Consider the following 10,417-nt stretch of genomic DNA (forward strand, 5'->3'; position numbering starts at 1 on the left):
CTAAAAAGCAGTAAATAAAAAATAAAATGAAATGGTGCATTTTTAAAAATAAATAAATAAAATAAAACAACAGTCATTAAAAACAAAAAAGACAAAAAACACCAGGAAAGTTCCCTGGTGACCTAGTAGTTAGGATTCCAGGCTTTCACTAATGTGGCCTGGGTTCAATCCCTGTTTAGGGAACATCCCACAAGCCATGTGGCGCAGCCAAAAAAAAAAGAAAAAGAACCAACAATCCTAGTTTGTATGAAACCAAATAACCAAAGCAATCTTGAGAAAGAAGAACAAAGCTGGAGGCATCACAATTCCTGCTTTCAAATTATGTTACAAAACTATAGTAATCAAAACAGTATGGTACAGGCATAAAAACACACACATAAACCAAGGGAACAGAATAGAGAGCCCCAAAATGAACCCACATATATATGGTCTATTCACTTACAACAAAGGAGCCAAAACTATACAATAGAGAAGAGATAGTCCTTTCAATACAGACAGACCTCACTTTACTGCACCTTGCAGATACTGTGTTTTTTACAAATTAAAGGTTTGTGTTGAACAAGTCTATCGGTACCATTTTTCCAACAGCGTTTGCTCATTTTGTGTCTCTGTGTCACATTTGGGGAATTTTCCCAATATTTCAAACTTTTTCATTAATGTTATATCTATTATGGTGATCTGTGACCTTCGAGGTTACTACCGTAATTGCTTGGGGAGCCATGAACAGCACCCATATAAGACGGTGAACTGAATTGATCAATGTGTGTGTTCCGGCTGGCCCACCGACCGGCTGTTCCCCGTCTCTCTCTCTCCCTCCTAGGGCCTTCCTTTGCCCTGAGACACAACAGTATTGAAATCAGGCCAATTAATAACCCTACCATGACCTCCAAGAGTTCAAGTGAAAGGGAGAGCTGCACGGCTCTCACTTTAAATCAAAAGCTAGAGATGACGAAGCTTGGTGAGAAGGGCATGTCAAGAGCTGAGATAGGCCTAAAGCTGGGCCTCTTGTACCAAACAGTTTGCCAAGGTGTGAAGGCAAAGGAAAGTCCTTGCAGGAAATTAAAAGCGCTGCTCCGGTGAAGACACGAATGATAGGAAAGCAAAACAGCCTTATTGCTGGTATGGAGAAAGTTCGAGTGGCCTGGATAGAAGATCAGAGCAGCCCAACGTTCCCTTAAGCCAAAGTCTCATCCAGAGCAAGGTCCTAACGCTCTTCAATTCTGTGAAGGCTGAGAGAGGCGAGGAAGCTGCAGAAGGAAAGTCTGAAGCGGACAGACGTCGGCTGAAGAGGTTTAAGGAGAGAAGCCGTCTCGTAACGTCGAAGTGCCAGGGGAAGCAGCAAGTGCTGATGGAGAAGCTGCAGCCAGTTATCCAGAAGATCCAGCTGAGATCATTCATGAAGGCGCTACACCACGCAACAGATATTCAGTGTAGACAAAACAGCCTCTCCAGGCAGAAGACACCATCCAGGACTTTCATAGCCAGAGAGGAGAAGTCAATGCCTGGCTTCAAAGGACAGGCTGACTCTCACGTTAGGGGCTAATGCAGCTGGCGACTTTAAGTTGAAGTCAGTGCTCATTTACCATTCCCAGAATCCCAGGGCCCATGAGAATAATGCTAAATCTACTCTGCCTGTGCTCTATACATGGAGCAACAAAGCCTGGATGACAGCACATCCGTTAACTACATGGTTCGCTGAATATTTCAAGCCCATTGTTGAGATCTACTGCTCAGAACAAAAGATTCCTTTAAAAATAGTACTGCTCATTGACGATGCACCTGGTCACCCCAGAGCTCTGATGGAGATGATGTACAATGAGATCAGTGTTGTTTCCTTGCTGATAACACAGCATCCGTTCTGCAGCCCCTGGGTCAAGGAGGAATTTCCACTCTCAAGTCTTATTATTTAAGAAATACATTTTGTAAGGTGACAGCTGCCATAGACAGTGATTCCTTTGATGCAGCTGGGACAAGTAAATTGAAAGCTTTCTAGAAAGTGTTCACCATTCTAGGTACCATTAGGAACATTCTTGATTAATGGGAAGAGATCAAAATATCAACATTAGCAGAAGTTTGGAAGAAGTTGATTCAGGACAACAAGTTGGCAAAGATTTTGGATTTGACACTAAAAGCAAAGGCAACAAAAAGTAACAATAAACAAGGAGAACTACGTCAAACTAAAATCTTCTGCAAAGCAAAGGAAAACATCAACAAAATGAAAAGGCAAAACCTACAGAATAGGAGAAAATATTTGCAAATCATATAGTTGATAAAGGACTAATAGCTAAGTTATATTAAGAACGAAGTTCTGGGCTTCCCTGGTGGCGCAGCGGTTGAGAGTCCGCCTGCTGATGCAGGGCACACAGGTTCGTGCCCCGGTCTGGGAAGATCCCACATGCCGCGGAGCGGCTGTGCCCGTGAGCCATGGCTGCTGAGCCTGCGCGTTCGGAGCCTGTGCTCCGCAACGGGAGAGGCCACAACAGTGAGAGACCCGCGTACCACCAAAAAAAAAAAAAAAAAAAGAATGCATGCTATGAAGTAACAAAAGTTGATAATAATTTGATTTCAAAATTGGCAGAGTAACTGAATAGACAATTTTCCAAAGAAGACATATACAAATGATCAATGGGTACATGAAAAGATACTCAACATCGCTAATCATCAGAGAAATGCAAATCAAAACCATAATGAGATATCATCTCACACCTGTTAGAGTGACTATTACCAAAGAGATAAGAGATAACAAACGTTGGCAAGGACTTTGAGAAAAGGGAACCCCTCGTTGGTAGCCATGTAAATTGGTGCAGCCACTATGGAACTTAGCACGGCGGTTCCTCAAAAACTTAAAAATAGAACTACAATATGATCCAGCAACTCCACTTCTGGGTATTTATCCAAAGGAAATAAAATCTCTATCTTCAAAAGACATCTGCACCCCCAGGTTTGCTGCAGCATTATTTACAATAGCCAAGACGTGGAAACAACCTAAGTTGTTTCCATGGATGGTTGGACGGATGGATGAGAAGATGCGGGGATGTGGGAGGTTTCCTTCACTTACACTTCTGGTAAAAGGACAGATTAGGTTAATCAGGCCAATCTCTCACTGAGGAACAAAAGTGCTTTAAAAAGTTTTTTAAAGCAATGAGGTAACAAGATAGTAAGGAATAAGGAGGCCACAGTCTAAGGGGGGCAGGCCCACAGACGTGAGTGCAGCTGAACATGTTCTTAATTGAGAACTTGTGGAAAAGCCAAAGGGACCTTGGGTTTCAATAGCCTCAAGACACAGAGACCCCAGCCCAGGCCCGCACGCCCTGGACAGCCCCCAGGAGGCACAACTCGTAAAGCCTAGAGCATGAAGGGCCCCACTCTCAGGACACAAGTGAACCAGAAACAGACGCACTAAAGGCCCCCCCCCAGGGACCACAGGGGAGCCACCTCAGGACAGAGCGTGGGGCTGGAGTCACCTGAATTTACCTCAAAGTGACCCTGGCTCTGTGGTGGCCCAGGACCCAGAAGGACCAAATGTGGACTTTCCCCACTTAGCCTCGACCTCAAAGGAATTCCACAAATTATCTACTCACGACAGCAAGCAGGTCTCAGTACAAGCGCAGAAGGGCGCGTAACCCAAAGAGTGAGCAACAGGAGAGGAAACACACCCACAGAGCTCAGACACTGGAAAAATCAGATAGATTATAAAACAACTACGTCTCTATCAAGCCTAAAGAAATCAGAGCCAGATGGAAAAATCTACAGGAAACTATTCAAAAGGAACCAATAGGGTAAAAACAAGGAGAAACCTGGGAATGAAAAATACATTCATTAAAATTATTTATTGGATTTTGATTTTCATAGTATACCCAATTCAACTGAAGGAACAGCACTGAAGCAAAGAACAGAGCAGAGATGTTCTAGAGGTTGCAGCGCAGAGAGGCAAGAAGATGGGAAAGGTGTCAGGTTTGGTGACATGGAGAAAAGAATGACTTGGTCTAACCACGCTCCAGAAGGTGAGAAAAAACAGAAGCTCAGAGTAATACTTGAAGAGGGGACGTCTGAGAATTTTATAGAACTGGTGGAACTCACACACACAAAATATCCCCAGAAAAGCCCGATGAACCCCAAGTAGGATTAACAAAAGGGAATCTACACCTAGACTCATCTTAGCAAAACTACAGAGAGAAAGAGAACTACAGTTGACCCTTGAACCACACAGGTTTGAACTGAGCGGATCCACTTCAACATAGATTTTTTTCCAACAAGTATATTGGAAAAATTTTTGGAGATTCGAGACAATAGGAAAAAACTCGCAGACAAACCACATAGCTAGAAATATCGAAAAAATTAAGAAAAAGACACACGTCATGAATGCATAAAATCTATGTAGATACGGTTCTATCCTGACGTAGGCATAAGGTGAATGATATTTAATATAAAATTAATAATGTGCTCATTTTCTTACTGTTTCATAACTTTGCTTCCAAACAATCACATTACCTTACTGTATGCCTCTCTCTCTCTCTCTCCTAATTGAAGATACTACGGAAACAGTACCAGCCTATCATCAGAGGTGTTTTTTCTAATGTAACAATGTTTCCAATACTGTATTATGAACATGACAGTAATACCGTATGCCATAAACATTTTATAACGATTCATTTGTTAGTGTTAGGTTAGGCTACTGTGAGGCAATTGTACTGATGACACCAGGTGACCATAAAGCAATCGTACTGCCGTGTCTTTGTTATGAATGCATGAATCGTTACACCTGTATATAAATGATTTTTTTCACGTTATCTTTTCATTTTTGATGTCCACTGCTAGTCATACATATTAACATGTACTGTGTTTTGTATCATATAAGACAATATTGCTATAGGTACCGGCAGACGATTCATCCTGTAAACAGATAATGTAAACTTATAGAATGGATAAATAAATACTCTAAATGTATTTTCTTTTCCTTACAAGTTTCTTAATAACATTTTCTTTTCTCTAGCTTACTTTATTTTAAAAATACCATGTACAATACATACAACATACAAAATATGTATAATCAACTGTTTATGATATCAGTAAGACTTCCGGTCAACCGTAAGCTATTAATAGTCAAGCTCCGGGGGGAGTCAAAAGTTATATGCAAATTTTTGACAGCATGGTGGGAGCCGGGGTTCGGAGTCGCTAAGCCCCGTGGTGTTCAAAGGTCAAATGTATTTGAAAAAGAGCCAGAGAAGGAGACAGATTACTTTCTAAAGAGTAACATTAACGGCTGACTTGTCCGATACAGGAATGAAAACCAGAAGCCCGTGAAAGGCCATCTTCAATGAGCTGAAAGAAAATACCCAGCGAAAATGCTTTCCAAGAATGAGGGCAAAATAAAGACATTTTCAGGATGATAACAACACAGAGAGAGTTCACCAGCGACGGACTATCTCTGCAGGAAATCCTAAAGGGAGAATTCCGGGCATATCCTTACGTGATTCCAGATGGAAGGAATGTTTGTAAGAAGAGAAGGAGTGCATAGAAAGTTGGGTGAAAAAAAGTGGGTAAGTCTAAATGAGCCCTGAACGTATGCAAATAATGAAGTCTCTTGTGTTACGACCATCCAGCCAGGTAGTGTTAACATACCTGTCAATCAGGGGCCAGTAACCAGGAAGCCGAGGAGGTCTGTGCTTCCTGCGTTCTCTGATTAGCTCTGCCTCTTCATAAGAAAGTAGATTGAATAGTGCCCCTCCCAAATTCGTGTCCACCCAGAACCTCGGCATGTGACTCCTTGGGAAATAGGGTCTGTGCAGATGTAATTAGTTAAGGATGGAGAAAAGATCCTCCTCGGTTAGGGTGGGCCTAAGCCCAAGGACCGGTGTCCTTATGAGAAGAGGACAGACACAGACACAGAGGAGAAGGCCGTGGGGTGATGCAGGCAGTGGCTCCGAGCCTGGAGTCTCCAGGGGCTTCGCAGGGAGGGAGAGAGGGACCGAGAGGATTGGGGCGGGGGGGTCTGGTCTGCAGGGAGGGCCTCCTGAGCGGGAGCTCGGGTGTGGAAAGGGGCGTCCAGAATCCAGCAGCCAGGGTGGGTGTCCGCTGCTCGCTGTGAGGTGTAGTGTTCCTGCAGCCCTGGAGACTGGAGCCTCTGAACACCCTCATCTGGCCCAAATGTCACATGGCCCATCAGTTCTCATCAGGTGGAAATACCTGCCAGGGGGCGGGAGCAGAAGATTCCAGAGGCTGCCTCCTGCTAGTGGGAGAAACAGCCTAATGTGCGTGTCTGGAGGGGGCGCTGGGTCACTGCCAAGCACTCGTCACCTGGGCTGGACCACAGCTCTCAGAACAGACAGCAGTGATTTATTCCCAGGAAACTCTGGGTTCCAAGCCTGGTGACCTCGGGGCCTTGGGCCTGTTACTTGATTTCTGGGTGCCTCGGTTTCCCCATCCCAGGCCATCGTATCAGGAGAGACAGCCAACGTTGTCCAGCTACCCAGACCTGACCAGGGGGACCAGCTGTGCCGTGTGCCCAGGACCCTCCCGGCTCCAGCACACAAGGGCTCAGGTCCCCGGAAAGTCCTCAGTGCCAGACGGTGCAGGCTGGACCCGGGGGGAGCCGTACCCACCCGGCAGCCTGCGGCCTGCAACAGCCTTTCCCAGGGAGGTCAGCACGCGGGACCCGCCCACACCCCTACCCCCGCTCAGTTTGCAATAACACAGGGACGTCCGCGCCGCCCTGCGAACAGCTGGGCCCCGTTCCGCTCAGCTCTGAGCTCCCATGACTCACCCCGCCGGGCCTCCCACAGACCAGGCCGGCCGGCGAGGGCTGCAGACGCCACGTCCCCACCTCCCGCCTTCCACGAGGCAGCACTGCGCCTCCTGAGGGGCACCCCGCCCCAAGACGGTCTCCCCAGCTCAGGCCCTGCCCTCTGCAGCAGCCGCAGGAGTCTGGGTGAGCTCCGGGGTCTGAAAGCAAGCAAGAGCCAGGCTGGGTCCAGGCCCCGTGGCCGCACCCGCTGGCCACCCTCCTGGTCCATCCTCGCAGGGGTCCAGCCCACCGGTCCCACGCCTAGGAGCACAGTGCTCCCCGGGCACCCCCATCTGAGACAGTGGAAGGTGGCCCTCAGGCCTGGGCCGGCCTGTCCCTGCATCCCCCTCCCGTCTAGAGGCCCCTCCACGGAACCCTCTGCGCTGAAGCCCGCAAGCTCATCTGCTACCAGAAGCCAGAGCAAGTCGCACAGCTGGCCCGGAGCAGCCAGCCCTCTGCTCCCCACAACCTAAGGCTGAGACCCTGCCTTCCCCCAGGGTCTGGGTGCAGAGGGAAAGAGATGTCTGGAGGCCACTGGGTCCTGGCTGCAGGGACACGCTGAGGAGCCGGTCTGACCTGAAGGGGCCTGTGCCCCCGGGGCTACGGTCCAGAGTTGGCGCCTGAGGGGCAGTGCTCCCCAGACGGCGCCCAGGGGGTCGTGGCCGATGCCATCTCTCTCGCTCAGCCCAGCTAGGGTGACGCTGGGTTCATCCCCACCGCGGGACATCCCAGACTCCATCGAGAGGATATTCCTCAAATAAAAATACGACGGTCGACAGCGAAAGAGCTAGTGAGGGCCTCAAGGAAGTCAGATTGATTCCCATGAACTTGAATGATTTGCCAGAAATTTCATGAAAAAGAATTTTTTTTGAGACCACATTAAGATAAACACCAATTTTAGAGTTCCACATGACTGAGCTGAGTGCCTGGCACCGTACCAGGCATTATAAGTACAGACACAGCCGCGGAGGGGTGTCAGCCGTAACCAAAGTTACCCGGGCTGGCAACGCGCTTTCACCTGCAAGTTGGTTGTATTGTAATGGAGATTCTGTAAAATAGTTCGATCCCAAAACTATGTCCCAAAATAAAATGCTTTCTAAAAGTAGGAAAATACATCTGAGTACATTAAAGTGAAATAAAACGTGTGTCTGTATTTATCATCCTTGGTCCGTTACCCATCTCGGCCGCGCGGACCTTTAATGCTCATTGCTGGTGTTTATTCCAAGTTGGTCTTATTTTTTATGTTTTTCATGAAATTGCTGGCAGATCATTCAAATTTATGGGAATTAATCTGAATTCCTTGAGGCCTTTGCTAGCCCTTTCTCTGTAAACCATAGTATTTCTATTTGAGAAAATATATTCTTGATAAATGCTGAGATACCCGATAAGCTCAAAGCAATTTCTGCTGAACGGAGGGTATTTGCAATCTTAGGTTTATTTGTTTGGAGTCTTGGTTTGTTGTTTTTGTTTTACCTAAACGTGTACATATTTCAACCCCAATATTCTTTCAGGTGCATCTCTACTCAGAGAGCCTTTCTTCGGCAAGTCTATTTATCAGGCAACATTCAGATGGGTGGTCTCTACACGTGATTCCCTTGAACAGCTCTCTCAATTTTGTTCCATTTAGCTTCAGGAAGTAAATGTATCCAATTAAACCTAAAAGCGCCCTCAAAACATTCTTCCCACAAGTACGATTTTCCGAAGCACAATTATACAACTTGAAATTGGATCTTATGCACTGTCTGAGCCCTCCAGTTAAATTTGTCTGTTTCCTCCTTTGCTTTCAGAGGGATAAGCATCAGTGGCCTCAACTCTGCAGACTTTGTTTTCAATCATGACAATTCTTAAAAGATTCAAAAGCTCACGTGCTTTGACTCTTTGTCAAAACGTTTGATGAAAGCTCTCCCAGCGAATTTCAATCCAATGCAAAAGACTCCTTTTCCAAAACGTTCAATACCATCCCAGGTAATTCTTCGATGGCCCAGACATTTCTGAACTCAGATGGCATGCAGCAAACAGAGAACGTACAAGCTGCTACGCTGAAGGGTTTTTTCTTTAATGACACATCACCTTTGAAACAAATTTTATAGTTCAGTTTAATTTTAATTTTAATTTTTTGGCCGCACCACGCGGCATGCGGTACCTTAGTTCCCCGACCAGGGATCGAACCCGTGCCCCCTGCAGTGGAAGCGCAGAGTCTTAACCACTGGACCGCCAGGGAAGTCCATTTTGATGACTCCACCTTCTATATCTATTGGCCACACATCAAGCTAGCTTAAATGCAGTTAGGAATTTCATACAAACCACAAGCAGTTCCCAATAATAATGGATTTCTTAATTTAGTCAAAATATTGTATTTTTTATCACAGTGCTGTGATCCTTCCAAATTCATCTCGTAAACCCCTTCAAGATGAACAAAATTTCAATGTTGAAGGGTTTGTTTTGTTACTGAATTTGCACCAGGATTGACAGGACATCAGCTATTTCACATTTGTTCGAATGAACTTCCAATTGCTTTACCTATATTCCATCCACTGGATTAAAAAAAAAAAAGCAAAACATTTTTGGAATTAATTTAACTGATTTCTTGCTTGAAACAACTGATGTCGCTAATCTGAACAGGAGTCACTCAATGGCTCGCCAAGTTCTTCTGAGGATGCGCGTACAACAAGACTTGGAATAAAAAAGCAAGCAAAATCCATTTCAAAGAACAGACGTTCCCTCTGAAAAAAATGACGGGCTTCGGAGTCACGTGCCCCTGACCTGCGGCGGCACCTGTGCCATTGCCCCAGGCTTCGGGGGACCGCCCACTGGTGACCAGCTGGTACCACACCCACAGCCGTGCCCTCTGGCTCCCGCCCACTCAGCGTTGTCACCACTGCCCCACGTTGGAGCTCAAGGTCCACACCGAGTTCATACAAGTTAAATGTTCCACTTTCTCGAGGAAAAGGAATCAAACTTCAATCGTTTTTTTAAGTGCGATTTTCATGTTTCTGCTGGTTGCCACTGAATGGGTTTATTGCAAAATTTTAAAAGCATTACCAAGAGCAATAAAAAAAAATAGCTGTGGATTTGCACCATTCAATAAATGACAAAACCACAGGGGGGGGTTCAGCCTATTCTGCCTCTACTCCATGGCCACTCGGCCTTCCTTCTGCACACGCCATTCATGGTTTCCTAACGGGTAATTTCCACCCCTCCCCACCCACTGGCCGCCTAGTGACTCACGCCCGTCAAGACCACAGCACCCACCATGCTCCAGCCCCCCTCACTTGGGGGTGGCCCTGAAAGACAGAGCGTCAAGCAGGAAGCTTGTCATCAACTTCGTGTGGCAGCAGAAACGGCAGAAGATTAGCATACACCATGCGTCTGGGGCAGGGGTAAGTGGCTTGAAAGGAGCAGGATTGGAAGGTCAGGGACCCGGAGGTCTTGGCGAGAGGTAGGTGGGCTCCCCTGCAGGTGATGGTCTCTGGGGGGCACTGGTGTGAGCACAGCCACGAAGGCGGGATGCTCGCCTGGAGAGGGTCAGCCAGCCTCTCTCTCATCACCCAGGGCTTGAACAATGAGTGCGGGAACAGAGCTGCGTGCCGCTGAGGCTGGGGACTCTGCAGCGGCCCACCGACCTCAGGCCCC

The sequence above is a fragment of the Tursiops truncatus genome, chromosome 6 (genome assembly GCF_011762595.2).
Source record: "Tursiops truncatus isolate mTurTru1 chromosome 6, mTurTru1.mat.Y, whole genome shotgun sequence".
In the NCBI taxonomy this organism is placed as follows: Eukaryota; Metazoa; Chordata; class Mammalia; order Artiodactyla; family Delphinidae; genus Tursiops; species Tursiops truncatus.